This window comes from Carcharodon carcharias, chromosome 6, assembly GCF_017639515.1.
Source record: "Carcharodon carcharias isolate sCarCar2 chromosome 6, sCarCar2.pri, whole genome shotgun sequence".
Classification (NCBI taxonomy): domain Eukaryota; kingdom Metazoa; phylum Chordata; class Chondrichthyes; order Lamniformes; family Lamnidae; genus Carcharodon; species Carcharodon carcharias.
The window spans coordinates 107,186,894-107,204,190 of record NC_054472.1 but is presented as its reverse complement, the minus strand read 5'-3'; positions in this window follow the sequence as shown (position 1 = coordinate 107,204,190).

Sequence of the window (17,297 nt, the reverse complement as noted above, 5' to 3'; positions counted from 1 at the left end):
CACTCGGCCAATCTTTGTGTCATCTGCAAACTTACTAATCCTACCCCCCACATAGTCACCTATGTTGTTTATATAAACAACGAATAATAGGGGACCGAGCACTGGACACTGGCTTCCAGTCACTAAAGCAGCCTTCTGTCATCACCCTCTGTCTCCTACAACTAAGCCAATTTTGAATCCACCTTATCAAATTACCCTGTATCCCATGTGTATTTGCCTTCTTTATCAGTCTCCAATGTAGGACCTTGTCAAAGGCTTTGCTGAAATCCATATAAACTACATCAACTGCACTGCCCTCATCTACACACCTGGTCACCTCCTCAAAAAATTCAATCAATTTTGTGAGGCATGACCTCCCTCTGACAAAGCCATGCTGACTATCCCTGATCAAACTTTGCCTCTCCAAGTGGAGATAGATTTTCTCCTTCAGAATTTTCTCCAATAGTTTCCCTACCACTGATGTGAGACTCACTGGTCTGTAGTTCCCTGGCTTATTTCTACAACCCTTCTTAAATAGCGGAACCACATTAGCTGTTTTCCAGTCCTCTGGCACCTCCCCCGTGGCCAGAGAGGAATTAAAAATTTGGGTCAGAGCTCCTTATGATCTCCTCCCTTGTCTCCCTCAGCAGTCTGGGACACAAAACATCTACACCTGGAGATTTGTCCACTTTTAAGTGTGCCAACACCTCCAAAACCTTGTCACTCCCAATATCAATTTGCTCAAGAACCTCACGGTCTCTCTCCTCGAGTTCGATACCTTCATCCTCATTCTCTTGGGTGAAGACAGATGTGAAGTATTCATTTAACACTCTACCGATGTCCTCTGGCTCCACCCATAGATTGCCCCCTTGGTCCCAAATGGGCCCTACTCTTTCCCTGGTTATCCTCTTCCCATTGATATACTTATAGAATATCTTGGGATTTTCCCTACTTTTACCAGCCAGAGTTTTCTCATATCCCCTTTTTGCTCTCCTATTTGCTTTCTTAAGCTCCACCTGCACTTTCTGTACTCCACTAATGCCTCCGTTGATTTGTTTCCCTTGTACCTGCTAAAAGTCTCTCTTTTCCTTCTCATCGTAATCTGAATATCTGGTCACCCATGGTTCTCTGGGCTTGTTACTCTTTCCTATCACTGTAGAGGGGACATGTTGAGCCTGTAACCTCTCCATTTCCTTTTTGAATGCTGCCCACTACTCTTCTGCAAATTTCCCCACAAGTAACTGTTCCCAGTTTACCTTGGCCAGATCCTGCCTTATTTTACTAAAATCCGCTCTCCCCCATCCAAAACATTTTTTTGCAACTTGTCTATTTCTTTGTCCATAACAAGTTTAAATTGTACCATGTTGTGGTTGTTATCACTAAAATGCTCCCCCACCACCACCTCAGCCACCTGTCCAGCTTCCTTCCCCAGAATTAGGTCCAGCAATGTGTCGTCCCTTGTTGGACCCTCTACAAATTAACCTAAAAAGTTCTCCTGTACACATTTGAAGAAATCCAATCTATCCAAGCCCCTAACACTATGTCTATCCCAATTAATGTTGGGAAAGTTGAAATCACCTAATATAATTACCCTATTGTTTTTGTTTTTACACACCTCCATGAATTGTGCACATATTTGCTCAATTTCCCGCATTTTGTAAGATTAACAAAACAGCATTGATTCTCTCTCTGGAAAGAGAATTTCTAAACACGTTGACCTCTGAAAAGTCTTCAGAAACGACAAGGTTACTTAATTCAGGCTGCCATGCTGACATTCCTAAGCTGATAGGGTGGCGCCTTGTGCACCCCCTTATCTATGCAAATGTTTAGAAAGGGCCCTCAACATGATGTAAACTAAAAAACTGACCTCGAGCAGGGTGACAAAACAAGGGGAGTGGTTACCACCCTGACGTTTTGAGTACCTATCCTATATCCATTGGTCAGAATATTTAGATAGATGATTGACATTGGGTAAGCTACCAGCCCCCCCAAAAAAGGGTATATAGATTGGTGCCATACTGGCGATAGGGGGCTGAGGTGCCGGTGAGGAGCTGAGGTGTTGGTGAGGGGCTGAGGTACCGGTGAGGAGCTGAGGTGTTGGTGAGAGGCTGAGGTGCTGGTGAGGGGCTGAGGTGCTGGCGAGGTGGCAGTGCTCATTGGGCAGCTGCCTTCTTCAGATGGAAGATGGACCAGAGGAGGAGTTGGATCAAGAAATTGAGGGAAGAGTTTCCTAACACTTTGACTAGAGAGCAGAATGCTGTTATGACAAGCTGTGACCAGTCGTACACTTTGTCTAATTAGTTAATGCATTATATCTGAACCGTTGCTTCTTAATCAACTTAATAGACCATCTTATAATTATTTATGACTGGTCGACAACTTATTTAGGTATCTGTGGCCCCCGAATCCAGAAAGATCTTACAGTGTAGGAACACCCACAATGCTATTAGGGTGTTCTAGGGCTTTGACCCAGTGACAATGAAGGAATGGCAATATATTTCCTAGTCAGGATGGTGAGTGACTTGGAGGGGAACTTCCAGGTGGTGGTGTTTCCATTTATCTGCTGCACTTGTCCTTCTAGGTGGTAGTGGTCATGGGTTTGCGAGGTGCTGTCGAAGGAACCTTGATGAATTCCTGCAGTGTATCTTGTAGATGGTTCACACTGCTGCCACTGTGCATCGGTGCTGGAGGGACTGAATGTTTGTGGATGTGGTGTCAATCAAGCGGATTGCTTTGTCCTGGACGCGCTCCAGCTTCTTCAGTGTTGTAGGACCTTTTCCTCCTAGGTGATAGAGGTCACTGGTTTGCAATGTGCTGTTAAAGGAGGGTTGGTGAGTTGTTGAAGTGCATCTTATAGATAGTACACACTGCTGCCATGGTGCGACATTAGTGCAGCGAGTGAATGTTTGTGGATGGGGTACCAATCAAGTGGGCTGCTTTGTCCTGGATCAGACTTGTCCAACCTTTTCACTCGGGTGGCCACATTTGCATATTCTTTCTCACTCAAGAGGCCAATGAGCAAATTTTGGAAAGATAAGGTTTGGCACAACAATAAACTGAATTTCAAAAAAAAGTTGCGGTTTTGTGGAAAGAAACAATTGCTGAGCAAAAGGATGGCAATATCATAGCAATAAATTGTTAAATTAAAAAAGAGTAATTAATAAGAATGACCAGAGTATGAGAGGATCAGTGTGTGTGTGTCTGGCTCACTCCCAGTCTCAGGGTGCTCACTCACTCTCACCCACTGTGAGTGGGTGTGTGTGTATGTGTTAGTGAGTGGTGGTGAGAGTGAGTAAGAAACTGAGACTGGGTGTAAGGCAGCTCCATGAAGGTTCTTCCATTGAAACTCACCTGCTTGACCGGAATTTTGAAAACTGTCTTCAGGAGCTGCATAGAGGGGCTTTGCAGGACATATCCAGCCCATGGGCCATTTAATGCACAATCATGTTCTAGATGGTCAAGTTTCTTGAGTGTTGCTGGAGCTGCACTCATCCAGGTAAGTGGAGTGTTCCATCACACTGCTGACTTGTGCCTTGTAGATGAGGGATTGGCTTTGGGAATCAGGAGATAAGTTAATTGCTGTAGAATTCTCAGCCTCCGATCTGCTCTTGTAGGTACAGTATTTGTAGGAATACAAATCAGAATCGGGAAATACAGGACTGAAGGTGTTGTATCTGAATGCACGCAGTATACGAAATAAGGTAAATGAGCTTGTGGCGCAGATTGAAATTGACAGGTATGATGTGGTGGACATTACAGAGACATGGCTGCAAGGGGATCAGGACTGGGAGCTAAATATACAAGGATATACATCCTATCAAAAAGATAGGCAAGTTGGCAGAGGGGGTGGGGTTGCTTTGTTAGTAAGAAATGAAATTAAATCGAAAGCAAGCAACAATGTAGGGTCAGATGATATAGAATCTGTGTGGGTAGAATTGAGGAACTGCAAAGGTAAAATAAACAGAAGGGGAGTTATGTACAGGCCTCCAAACAGTAGTCAGGATGTGGGCACAACATACACCAGAAGATAGAAAAGGCGTGTAAGAAAGGCAAGGTTACAGTGATCATGGGGGATTTCAGTACGCAGGTAGACTGGGAGTTCTGTTGAAGGATCATAAGGACTCGAAACGTCAACTCTTTTCTTCTCCGCCGATGCTGCCAGACCTGCTGAGTTTTAGCAGGTAATTCTATTTTTGTTTTGGGAAAATCAGGTTGGTAGTGGATCCCAAGAAAAGTAATTTGTGGAATGTCTATGAGTGGCTTTTTGGAGCAGCTTGTGATGGAGCCCACTAGGGAACAGGCAATTCTCGATTTAGTGACATGTAATGAGGCAGATTTGATAAGGGAGCTTAAGGTGAAGGAACTCTTAGAAGGAAGTGACCATAATATGATAGAATTTACCCTGCAATTTGAGAGGAAAAAGCTGGAACCAGATGTAACGGTATTACAGTTGAATAAAGGCAATACAGAGGCATGAGGGAGGAGCTGGACAGAATTGACTGGGAGATTGGCCTAGCAGGAAAGACAGTGGAACAGCAATGGCAGGAGTTTCTGGGAGTAATTTGGGAGACACAGCAAAAATTCATCCCTAGGAAGAAGAAGCATACTAAAGGGAGGACGAGGCAACCATGGCTGATTAGGGAAGTCAGGGACAGCATAAAAGCTAAAGAGAAAGCATACAATGTGGCAAAGAGCAGTGGGAAACCAGGGGATTGGGAAGCCTACAAAGACCAACAGAGGACAACCAAGAAAGAAATAAGGAGGGAGAAGATTAAATATGAGGGTAAACCAGCCAGTAATATAAAAGAAGATTGCAAGAGTTTTTTTTTAGATATATAAAGGGTAAGAGACAGGTAAAAGTGGACATTGGGCCACTGGAAAATGACACTGGAGAAGCGGTAGTGGGGAACAAAGAAATGGCGGAGGAACTGAATAGGTACTTTGCATCAGTCTTCACAGTAGAAGACACGAGTAACATCCCCAAAGTTCAAGAGAGTCGGGGGGCAGAGGTGAGTATGGTGGCCATTACCAAGGAGAAGGTGCTAGGAAAACTGAAAGGTCTGAAGGTGGATAAATCACCTGGACCAGATGGATTATACCCAGAGTTCTAAAGGAGATAGCTGAAGAGATAGTGGAGGCATTAGTGATGATCTTTCAGGAATCACTGGAGTCAGGGAGGGTCCCAGAGAACTGGAAAATCGCTAATCTAACACGCCTGTTTAAGAAGGGAGTGAGGCAAAAGACAGGAAATTACAGGCCGATTAGCCTGACCTCAGTCGATGGTAAGATTTTAGAGTCCGTTATTAAGGATGAGATTTCAGAATACTTAGAAGTGCATGGTAAAATCGGGCAAAGTCAGCATGGTTTCATCAAGGGGAGGTCATGCCTGACAAATCTGTTAGAATTCTTTGAGGAGGTAATCAGTAGGTTAGACAAAGGAGAGCCAATGGATGTTATCTACTTGGACTTCCAGAAGGCCTTTGACAAGGTGCCACACAGGAGACTGCTCAGAAAGATAAGAGCCCATGGTGTTAGAGGCAAGGTACTAGCATGGATGGAAGATTGGCTGTCTGGCAGGAGGCAGAGAGTGGGGGTAAGGGGGTCCTTCTCAGGACGGTGACTAGTGGAGTTCCGCAGGGGGCAGTTTTGGGACCACAACTTTTCACTTTATACATTAATGATCTAGGTGAAGGAACTGAGGGCATCCTGGCTAAGTTTGCGGATGATACAAAGATAGGTGGAGGGACAGGTAGTATTGAGGAGGTGGGGAGGCTGCAGAAGGATTTGGACAGGTTAGGAGAATGGGCAAAAAGTGGCAGATGGAATACAACGTGGGCAAGTGTGAGGTCATGCACTTTGGTAGGAAGAATAGAGGCATAGGCTATTTTCTAAATGGGGAGAGAATTCAGAAATCTAGAGTGCAAAGGGGCTTGGGAGTTCTACTCCAGGATTCTCTTAAGGTTAACTTGCAGGTTGAGTTGGTAGTTATTTAGGCAAATGCAATGTTGGCATTTATTTCACGAGGACTAGAATATAAAAGCAGGGATGTGCTGCTGAGGCTTTATAAGGCTCTGGTCAGACCACATTTAGAATATTGTGAGCAATTCTGGGCCCCGTATCTCAGGAAAGATGTTCTGGCCCAGAAGAGGGTCCAAAGGAGGTTCACGTGAACGATCCCAGGAATGAAAGGCTTAACATATGAGGAACGTTTGAGGACTCTGGGTCTATACTTGATGGAGTTTAGAAGGATGAGGGGGGATCTGATTGAAACTTACAGAATACTGAAAGGCCTGGATAGAGTGGACATGGGGAAGATGTTTCCATTAGTAGGGGAGACTAGGACCCGAGGGTACAACCTCAGAGTAAAGGGAAGACCTTTTAGAACAGAGATGAGGAGAAACTTCTTTAGCCAGAGAGTAGTGAATCTATGGAATTCATTACCACAGAAGGCTGTGGAGGCCAGGTCATTGAGTGTATTTAAGACCAAGATAGATAGGTTCTTGACTGGTAAGGGGATCAAAGGTTACGGGGAGAATGTGGAAGAATGGTGTTGAGAAACTTATCAGCCATGATTGAATGGCTGAGCAGACTCGATGGGCTGAATGGCCTAATTTCTGCTCCTATGTCTTTTGGTCTTATGATCTTATGGTATGGCTGGTCCAGTTTGGTTTCTGATCAATGATAACTCCCCGGGATGTTGATAGTGGGGGATTCAGCGATGGTTATGCCATTGAATGTCAAGGGGAGATGGTTAGATTCTCTCTTGTTGGAGAGTCACTTGTGTGGTTCAAAAATCATTTGCCACCTTTAAGCCCAAGTCTAAATGTTATCCAGGTCTTGATGCATATAGACACAAACTGTTTCAGCATCTGAGGATTTGTGAATGGTTTGCAGGCAATTCACTAATGGTCATGTAGGTGCCTCATTCCTGGACAAAACGATTGAAGATTAGCTTCCCTCTGACAGCCCTTGCACAGCTCTCCATAGCCATGGTATCTTGGAGAGGTGCCAAGATATCTCCGTCCTCTTCCCCTTATTCCTCTCAGTCATTGTCATCTGAGGAGAAAAGCAGTTCCTCTATGCTGTTGCATGGCAATTCCTCTCATTGTTGCAATGCCATATCATGCAATGCACAGCAGACTACGACAGTCCTGGATACTTTCTGTGGCATATAATACAGTGCAGTCAAGGCAGTGCAAGTGAATTTTCAGCAATCTTATGGTCTGCTCTGGGATTGCCCTGGTTGATCTGTGTGCTGCATTGTGTCACTCCGCTGAGGGGCTGTTGGGTGACGCACTGGTGTCATGAGCCACATCCTCAATGGATAGATAGCCCTTGTCACCCAGGACCCAACCCTGCATTTGGGCAGGGACCTTGAAGAGCTGTGGCAGCTGGGAGTTCCGCAAAATGTAGAAGTCATGGGAGCTCCTTAGAAAATGTGCACAGACCACCATAATTCTTCTCTGGTCATCACAGATTACGTAAATGTTAAGGAGTGAAACCTCTTTGGATTGACAAATGCAGCTGGCTGTTCCGAAGAAGCTCTAATGGCCACATGAGTGCAGTCAATAACACCCTGTACTTGTGAGAACCATGTGATGTCTCTGAAGCTAACTGCTCTTGTGGCCTGGCTATCATCATCAGTTGTGAATATAATAAATGTATAAAAGTGGCTCCCCTGAAAGGTCATTGATCACCTTCATTATGCAGCCTGGGAGATGCCACACATGTCCCCCATGAAGCTCTGGAATGAACCACTGGCGTAGAAATGTAGGGCCCTGATCACCTTGAGGGTGGCTGGCATGAAGTTCTCTAAATCTGCAGAGCTGCAGGACTTTTTAAAGGAGTGCACACAGGTCAGTCACCATCTCCCAGGAAAGCCTCAGCCATCTCTGACATTGCCCCTCAGGCATCTGGAGGTGGCTGATTCATGTTCTGAATACACACTGAAGCAACAATTCTCTTTGGCGAAGAAGACAGCCCTGGTTGCCTTCCTCCTGACCTCCCTCCCTCTCGGCTGGTACCAGCTGATGGCCTTGTGGCCTATGTCGCAGTGTGACCAAGGCCCTCATCTGGTAAATCCTCTCCTCTACCACCCAAGGTTACAAAAAGATTGGGTGTATGAGACCCATTGCAAAATCACAAAGTGAACTGCATAAAGGAGGCAGTCAAAGATATGAGCTCCTCTGTTTACATGGCCTTCAATCCTAGAGCTGCTGCACTTGACCAATGGAAATGTGTGACCCTCCCATGTGCTACACCCATGACTCCTCCCATCCGACTGTGGCCTCCACCCACAAGAACCTGACCTCCTACGAGATACAATTTTGCAGCCATGTCGTTGGACATATGCTCCATTCACCTCCATTCTCCATCTGTCAACCTGGAGCATCCTCCTTCTACCTTGATCCTCAAAACTTCAGCATCCTCCTTCACCCAATCATCCTGAAACCTCCCAACTATCAACCTTAATCCAAAGCCAATCACCCTTGATTATCCCCCCTCACTGTCGATCTTCTGACCATCTTCCTTGAGGCTCCCTGCATCAATCTTGACCTGCTCTAGCTTTCCCTCGACCTTCCCTCAGAGACTATTGACCTGCCCTCCCTGCAGCTGAATCTGCTTTGCTTCAAACTAGATAAGACCATAGGACCATAAGACATAGGAGCAGAAATTAGGCCAATCGGCCCATCGAGTCTGCTCCGCCATTCAATCATGGCTGATACGTCTCTCAACCCCATTCTCCCACCTTCTCCCCTTAACCTTTGATCCCCTTACCAATCAATCTTGGTCTTAAATACACTCATGCCCCTTCCCTGATTGTTGACCTGCCATATGTAACACAGCTTCCTATCTTGGACACACAGCACGAGGCTGCTACAATGACATATCCTGCCCTATCAGCCAAAGCCTGGCTCCCTTCAGACACCTCCCCATCCCTTAACCAAACATGCCAGTGTCTTGCAACACTGCCATTTGAGGACTCACCATCATCACCCTCTTGCCAGCCTTCCCTCTTCCTTGCCAACACTGGACCATCCAGCTCCTCCTGCACTGCTGAATTAGACAAAAACAAAACCTGACCTCAGATCCAAAGAATGGACAACCATAATTAAGCTGTCAGGGAAGAGGAGGCACAAGTTCCCATGCGCCACTGACTGAAGGTAGGACTTAATTGGGCGAAGTTCCCTTTTAATGAGTGGAACGTGTTGAAGCACCCTGGGAAACAAGGCGGGTGGGGCACTTAACTGGGTGGGAGGTGACATATCAGTTTCCTGATCACAGCATGAAAATTGGGAAGTAAATTGGTAGTAAATTTCAGGCATATCATGGTTCCTGATGGCATGCGGTGGGAACCGACTTTAATGCATTAACATGTATTGCATACTTAGTAAAACACATAGTCGCCAGATTAAATTATAACTTTGCGATTAAGTGGACAGCAAATGAGTAACACTTGCCCTCTGACTCACGATTGGTAAAAGGTGGCGTGCAGCAAGCTTAAGGTAGTCTTCCTGGTGGATTTGCAATGAGTGGGAGCTGCTTTACTTGTGTGTGGAACTTTGTTGGGACCAGTGGCGAGTGGGCTGAGCTATTGCCTTGAGCTCAGGTGGTGGCTATCCAAGGAGCTGAGGGCATTGTTGTCTGTGGGAGGGTGGCAGCGGCTCCAAGGATCCCAAGTGTGGCAGTTGGGGACCGGTTTGCAGCAGTTCCAGTTCAAAAACCTCCACTCAGACAAGCGGAATGATGCTGCTGGCTTGCAGGGAGTGGATGCCTAGCTGGGTGCCATTTAACCATAGTGCCTGGACCTTCGACCCCATGAGATAGCAGTGGGGCCAGCGACTTCCTGCCTCTGTCACTGCACAGTTGGCTGGGCCCTTGACTGTGTATAGCTAAGTGGCTGGTCGCTGCCAGCTGTCCCAGCTCCAAGCAGAAGTACCGCTCACTTCCAGTCCTGCCATCAGGAGACTCGCCGCTGCAACAAGATTCCGTCCTGTGAGCATTCATGGTATGTAAATGTATGGTAAATAGGTTTTACCAGGCAGCGTGAGGGTCACTGCACCACTAACATGCTGCCGACTGAATTTCTCACACTCAACTCTACATCAGGAAGCAGAGAACCAAGAGTTTGGCTCCCAGCTAATTCCTCATTTCTTGCACTGACAGACCCATTAAAAAAATAAATTGCCCACCTTGTTTCCTGCTCCAACAGGCCCCATTAAAATAACATTCATTAGGTCTGAATTTTTTCTTAAGGAGCATTGTCAAACATCAGAAAGGTTACTCGGGGAGTTATTAGGAATAACTCTAGTTTAAGAGGTTAATTAAAATTTGTGTCTTTCACTCATGAGAGCACAGTCAATGTGTCAAAACTAGAATGAATGCTGGGGTCAGAGAGAAATTCTCTCCTTACAAGGAAACAATAATATGGTTGAACACAGTCTTAGTGGGCCCTTAGAAACAGTGATCTATCTGCTCTAGACAACCTTTCTGTTCCCATTAAAAAATACACAGATCCGCAGTATCCAGCTACATCCTAAGGGCAGAGGCCACAAAGAGAAATTTCGGAATGTCCGGCAAATAGGCAACTCCATAGTAAGAGAGGGCTTTAGGAGAGGATCAGTTATATTTGTGGGCCACTTTCCACTTCTAATTAATGCTAAACAATTATCTCTGGATTTGTGAACTAGTGCAGAGTAACAAAATCATGCTCATCATCTTTTTGGAGTTGCAATGCATTCCTGGATTTGGCAGACTGTTGCTGCATCCTCCAGGGAGGCCAGGGGAAAGAAAGCAAGCAAGCAAGAAAGAAAAAAAGAAATGCTTGCACTTGTATAGTGCTTTTCATGACCACTGGATGTCCCACTGCATTTTGCAGCCAATGAAGTACTTTAGAAGTGTAGTCACAGCTGTGATGTAGGAAAGGCAGCAGCTATTTTGTGTACATCCGCTCTCCCAAACAGTAATGTGATAATGACCAGATAGATAACACTGTTTTTGTGATGTTGTTTGAAGAATAGATATTTGCCCTGGGATCTTTTCATCTGTCTGAGAAGGCAGATGGGGTCTTGGTTTAACATCTCATCTGAAAGAGGATTAGGTGACCTGATCGCACTAAGACTGCAACAGGTAAGGAGGCTCCAGTTGCAGTGCCCCTGGATCTGCAGTGTGACAAGGAGAAAGAGCAGAGACTGCAGAGCAGCTAGGCTCTTCATGATGCCTTTTGTGAAATTGGAGCCAGATTCCTTCCTGCCTCTTGACAATGACAGAAGGCTGTCTGGTAGGCAAGTCAATGAAGCTTCTTGGTACACATCCTTATCAGTAATCTCCTTTATGGCACTCTATTGGTGTCCTGATCTGTGTTCACTGCAGCAGTACTTGCCCTCAGGGGATCTAACACAAGAACCATCCTTTCCTCCTGCCCTTGCTGCAGCCCACTTCTGCCAGTGACTCATCATTTGCAAATCCCACCTCCATTGTACCCTTTGAAGTTCCTGCAGTATCATTAAGTGAGCCGGTGGTTAAGTGGCAGATCACGTGATGGTGCTTCTTCATCAGTGCTGTAGTGTTGCTCTCTGCCTTCCTCCTTGGTATACTATGACCGGGCAGCTGGCAGTTCTTCGGTATCTAAAAACAAAAAAATCACCTTGACAATCGTTGCCCTGCTTTGAGGTTGCAGTTGTGGCTGTATCAATCAGGAGAGCTCAGTCATGACCTCTTTTGTAAAACAAAGGTGGTCATGGCTCAAATTGAGCGAAGAGAATTGTTCCCTAAAGACCGTCTTCAGACACGACCTCCTGCTGAAACCCCATCTCCCCTCCTCCTCTTCCCTCTTCTAGTAGCTTGTCCTACTCCATGTGGCCTTTCTTCATTCTCCAAGACATGCTGAATTTCCAGAGGAAACTATAGCAGGCCGCTCATATCATGAAATAAATTGTTTCAGCACAAGCTTTGAAGTCAACAAAAAAGTACTTCAGCAACCATCAGATCACATCCTCTAGTATATTCAAACTTTGCCCAAGTATAGGAAAGTTGAAAACATGTGTACAATTGCACCAGCAGCTAGGAGAAATAATCCAACAACCTTTAAATAGTGCTGATCAAGAGGAGGGTGCTGTGGGGTTGGGGGGGGTGGGGGGGTGATCCCTCATTTCATTTAAGAGATGTTCAGCCGTGATAGATTAAGCTGTAGACTAGAAGCTGGAGTTGGAAAATGACTGGCATTAAGTCATTCTTGTGCACTGCTTGGCATCATCATCTTTCTGTTCTGCATGGTGCCAGTGGCTGTTAGGTGTATGTAAGCAATCCCTTTAACAAAGTAGAATCCAGAGTACCTCCCAGTGGAAGTATGCACACACATCTTGGACACCTTTTTAAGCATTAGGAGTCTGCTTGTACCTAAAGAATGGTGCTTGCTACAGACCACAATTCCTCCCTCGCATCTCATATTCCAATTGCTCTGGATATTCACTCCTAAGGAATCTGTCAGCCACCAAATCACATTTATGTGAAAAACATATTCTGGTTTTGCAGTTAATAACATTGCTGAAAACTTCTGTTTCATTTACATCATGTATGTAAAACCATACTTTGGCTGGCTACTTCCTCGGAGTTTCTCCAGTGGCATTATAGCACCTTTTACAGGCATAGGCTTGATTCCACCAAAATTATACCAAAGTGGAAGCATCTCCAAGGAATATTGATTGGTCTTTATTTCTGCATATCACGATCAGGAAATACCTTATGGCAATGCCACCTGGTGGCAAGAACAATGTGCTATCGAAATCTTATTAAAGTTAGAGCCAGATTAATTTTCAAAAAGAGGATTTTGCAGTGGTGCTGTCCAAGGTAGGTCCAGGAAAGCTGAGTAATAGTATTTTGTAAGACAAGACACCACACGAAACGTAAGTTAAAAATGAAACAAGAGGATTCAGACTGAACATTTTTAAAGGAAATAGCTGTGTACAATAAGTTACCAAATATTGCTAAAGAAGACCATTTCTATGGGTTTAAAAGACAATTGGATGCAATTCTGCACAGAAGGAATTTGCCTCTTTCTGAATTATAAGTTTCTATGGTTCCACGATATTGCTATCAAATGGAGAAATATCGATGAATACATCTCAGAAAACATCTTCAGTGAGATTTTTCATTGTTGCTTCCTTTTACTCTGCAATTTTCTTTTTTTCTCTTCTTGCTAATATAAGGTCCCATACATTGCACCGTCTGCTTCCTTACCCAAGAGAATTATTGAGATGTGAGCTTTGATAGTGAAGGTCATTAGGCTATTTGATCCTATGGTGAATTACAGCAAACCCAACACTGTCCTGAGTTGGCAACCACATGTGCATACTTCCAGCAGATGTCACTGGATAGCAATCAGGTGCAAGGAGCAGCTGATCTCTCTCTTCTTCCCTAATCTAGTGATTTGAAGGCTAGAGCAACTGTGCAACTTAATGTCAGCTACCTCAGCACAGAGCAGAAATATCTCATTTGGTTACTCACTGCCTTGACCAGCCAAACCATAGTTAGAGCTACTAAAGACCAAAGACAGAATATTTAGTCATAGTGATTGTATTTTTTAAAGAATAAGTGAATTCCAGGACTTACCTTGAATATTTTTCGAAGAATTATACAATCCATTAATTACTCACCATTTCATTGCCCAGCATTCAGTCTGTTAGGCCAAGCTCTTTCACAAAGTGAACAATATTAAATTACTTACTGTATATAATTATTTTTCGTTTCCAGGCTTCTGATGGACATATGAAACTAGATAGGCACTGCCTCTGAACATGTTCAGACAGACCCAACAATGCTGTAAAGAAACCAGTTACTATAGTGATGAAAAATAATCTTTGGCAAGCAGGCATCTGTTGTTCACTTTTATGGAAACTAATGGTTACCGGCAATGATATTTAATTCCCTGATTTTTTAGCACATCTAGAAATAGAACAGTCTTACAAAAATTAATTCTGTATTATAACTACACAAATGAAAAGTGATATTAAAGAAAATGGAATTGCATTCTGATCGATGAGTTCTTAGTTGTCAACATTTTCAATTGTAATTTCAACTTTTACTTAATTCCAATATAAAAAATATATTCAAAGCAACAATCCCCAATTCTGCAGCAGAATACTGAAGCTGAACTGATTAAGAAGGTGAAGAAAGAATTTAAATATAATTCCCTATATAATTATGATAATTTTCACATTGAAACATTTCACTAAATATTCCATAGACAGTGCATACTGGATTGAAATTATATCATTTTGCAATTTGCCATGTCAATATTATTTGAAATATCTTTTTGGTGTGAGATGTTAATTGTGTTTAATTGTTTACTGAAAGTGGGATTTGTGGGAATGTACATTCACTTTACCCATGTTCTTCAATGTACCTCATTGTTTGTGGGATCAGCATGCAATGAGTAAAACAGCTTTCAGTTCTGTTGAACAGGGATGCTTTGGCAAGTCAGGGGAGCTAAAAGAATGGGGAGATCAATCATCCATATCCTAAGAATCTGGAACATGTTATTTTGTAACTGTTTACAGTAACAAAGTGATTGAAACACCTACATGGATCATATAACCCTGCTAACAGAATAATGGGAAGGACTGATGAACATGAACATGACTATGGGTGGAATTTTCCGTGCCTACTGGCATCAGGTGACATGATGGGCATGAGCAGACAATATGGTGGGAAGGCCAAAAATCGATTTCACGATGTTGTGAAACCAGGTTGCAGTCGCCCGCTCCGCCCATCAATGGTGGGCCTTATTTCTCGTCGTCGGACGTTAGAAACTTCATTGCAACACATCTGCATATCATTATAATCCTGCTGGCCAGAATCATCCCCCCACACTGGATCATCTGGGCACGTCGGTGTAATTGCTCGCCGACATGTTTCACAACTGTACATAAACAACGTGCACCAGGCGAGCTATACTTCGATTGGTACTTTGAGGTTTGTTCATCTACCTTGCTACGGACAGCATTCGTGGTCATCAGTTCCAGGCTTCACAGGCAGCACCACATTACTTTTAAGAGGGCTCACGGGCAGGTGTCTACTTATGAGATCAGCCGTAAAGTGGGGGTGGCTTTTCAACAGCTGCAGAGCTATGGTTTGTTTGGGGAAGGGGGAGCAGTAGCCTCAGGCAAGGGAAGAGGCTGCAGGGCTAGGGCATTACTGGGGAAGGGGGTATCCAGGGTGTGTGGGGATGCATGTTGATCTGTGCAAATGGCCTCAAGAGGGTGAGGGCTGAGGGAGGCAATCTCCAGAGGAAATGAGCCCAGCTGGGAATGGGAGGGTGTATGTGAGAGAGTAGTGGTGATGTCCCTTGAGCTGGCAGTGAATGAGACGCCAGTGAACGTATGGTGGGCGTTTAGGATGATGAGATGGTTGCCTTACCCTGCCGGCACAGATGAGATCATTGATCCTCATTCTGCACTGGATGACCAACCTCTTCTGTATAGCATTGACACTGACCACCTCTGTCACCACCTTCCAAGCTGGAGTGGTGACACTGATGGGCTTCCTGTAGCCAGAGTGAGATAGGCTCCAACGATGTCCAGAAGACATCCCAGGGACATGTCACTGAATTGGAAGGCTGCAGTCTTCATGCCTTTTGGGCCATGTCTTCTGTATAGCAGTCCTGGGCTGGAAGCACTGAGGGGTGTGTGTGCAGCCCTTTAAATACAGCATCCGTTGTGAGGAAACGGCAAGGTGATGGCATGGCAGGTGAATCAGATGCCGCCCACCAGCAAAACAGCATGTTGCCTGGGAATGCATGATTAATTAGGTGGTATTGAGATTATATGGCAAGAAAATCCACCTTTATGGCTGGCGGGCTGTTATGACATGGCTGATGGTAAATGCTGAACTGCTCAAATCCCTGAGAGAAACTTTGAAACAACTGCCACAACTATTTTGCAATTTGTCTTTTTATTTTAAGATGTGTGGCATGGGCCTGAATCTTCCACGTGCATTCCGATGACACTGAGTGTCATTCTGATCTTCAATTTAGCGGGCGCGCACCGGAGTCGGCTGCGTGTCCGCCGAACTGTCAAAGGCCTATTAAGGCCATTAACCAACTAATTGAGATACTTGTCTGGGCTGCCCATCCAACCTTAAGTTGGAGGGCAGGCGAAGTGCCCAGGCAGCCTTCGCATTTCTCATGAAACCTCATCCACAGGCTTTATAAATTAAGTAAAAAATTTTATTGAAATACATAAACATGTCTCAATTCATGTGACACTGTCACATGAGGGGACATGTCTGAGTATTTTTTTTGGTCTTTTTCGCAAAGCTTTATTCTTAAATTAATCTCCCTGAGGCAATTCCGTGCATCAGGAAGATTTCTGTGCTCTTTTGCGCGCATGCGCAAAAAAGCACAGGCCTCGACTCGCCCTCCTCCCCCCACCTGCACAAGTAGTGCTGAGCGCTTCCAGGTGCGTGTCACACTGGGTGGGCCTTAATTGGCCCGCCCACATAAAATGGGGGCGCGCAGTCGATCACAGGCGGCAATTGGCTGTGCGCCTGCCCAAGCCCGTTCCCACCCAGCCTGCCCGATGGGGAGAAAATTCTCCCCATGAGTTCAGTAATAAGTCCACCAAATCTTAGCATTTTTTTTTAATAAAACTAAATTAAACATTTATTAATAAAAGAAAATATTTTAAGCACTACATAGGTCTACCAATTACTACTATAATAACTCCTAGATCCCCTAATTAATCTGACTCCCAGTTACACCTCCATTAAAGCAACAGTAAAAACAAATACATTTCAAATGAGACAAAGCACATAATACCCTGGACAGTGATATTCACAATGAGTTTTCTTAGCTTCAATTCCTATAGACAGCAGCTTGATATCTAGAGGCTGGAGGTTTTTCACACTTGTTAGATCTTAGAATGTTTTCTGCTTACACATAACCTCATCTCCTTTTACAAGTTTTTGTTTAATGTAAATCTCATTGTTCCAATATGTCTTTGTAACTTTACTTTTTCCATAATATAAATCTTTCATAGTACTCACATTATCAGTAACTTTTAGGAAAAATAAACACACTGTTTGGCTTAGCCTCTGTTGGCTAGGTGTAACACATTACCATCTCTTTGAAATTAACAACTCTAGTTTATCTAAAAATGCAAATGTTCCTCACACCTCACATTCTAAAACTTCAGTCATGTTAACGTATTTAGCATTTCAAACTTAGCTTCTCTTTTGAACACTCAAAAGCGCTAGACCAGCTGTCTCTATTTCAATTAAATCCCCCACACAACCTCACACAGAGAAACTAATCCAAACCC